The following is an 867-nucleotide window of genomic DNA, read 5'->3' as shown; positions in this document are numbered from 1 at the left end:
GCAGCTGAAAGATCTGAACAAATCAAAATGTTTTCATCTGACAACAAAAGGAACATTGGAATAGTAGCACAAGCCACCCTGGGAAGGAGGCTCCAAGGTGGAATGTCACAACTGAACAAGCCCTGTCTCTGTTTATTACTTGCCTTATTTCAAATGGTAGGGAGACACAGATCAGGACCTCTGAGGCTGATCTCAGTAGCTGGGCAGGTATCTACAGGAGCTGGCAGTCTTTCTGACAACCTGGTCCCAAGCTTTAAGGGCTTTATAGGTTAAAGACAGCGCTTTGAATTGAATTGCCAGAAATTGACTTGCAGCCAGTGGACAATGGTTCAAAACTGGTGGGATATGTTCTGTAAGTCCTGTCTCTGTCAAATCATGAGGATTTCTTCCAGGGCCATACTACCCAGAACACGCCCAATCTTGTCTGATTTTGGAAGCTAAGCAGGGTCAGGCCTGGTTAGCACTTGGATGGGAGACTGCCTGGGAATACTGGGTGCCATAGACTTAGAGGAAGGCAATGGTAAACCACCTCTGAATAACTCTTATCATGAAAACTCTATGAATATATAAAAAAAAGATTCATAGGGTCTCCTGAAGTCTTAATTGACTTGAAGACATATTATAACAACAACAAACCTAGTTTTGTGATTTTTGAGTCTTTAGTTTTACACAGCTTAGCCAAATCATTAAGTTGGCCACATTTCCTTCATTCTTTCCTATGTGCTGCACAGGAATGTATACTCCAATTGTTGGCACACTTAGGGAGCTGATGGGCATACATTAAAAAGAGACTCACAGGAATCACAATGCAGTGAATACTCTCTGTGCTTTCTTTTTAAAATCTCTTTGTTTGTGGTGGTAGCTTAT

General features: G+C 41.9%; 1 pseudogene; it reads left to right on the top strand.

The window, feature by feature from the left end:
* The first annotated feature begins 386 nt into the window (after positions 1–386).
* LOC133382572 (5S ribosomal RNA) lies at positions 387–505 on the top strand (annotated as a pseudogene).
* Positions 506–867: the final 362 nt, after the last annotated feature.

This window comes from Rhineura floridana, chromosome 3 (assembly GCF_030035675.1).
Source record: "Rhineura floridana isolate rRhiFlo1 chromosome 3, rRhiFlo1.hap2, whole genome shotgun sequence".
Classification (NCBI taxonomy): Eukaryota; Metazoa; Chordata; class Lepidosauria; order Squamata; family Rhineuridae; genus Rhineura; species Rhineura floridana.
Note: the sequence above shows the minus strand (reverse complement) of the source record. Positions and strands in the feature narration are given on the sequence as shown.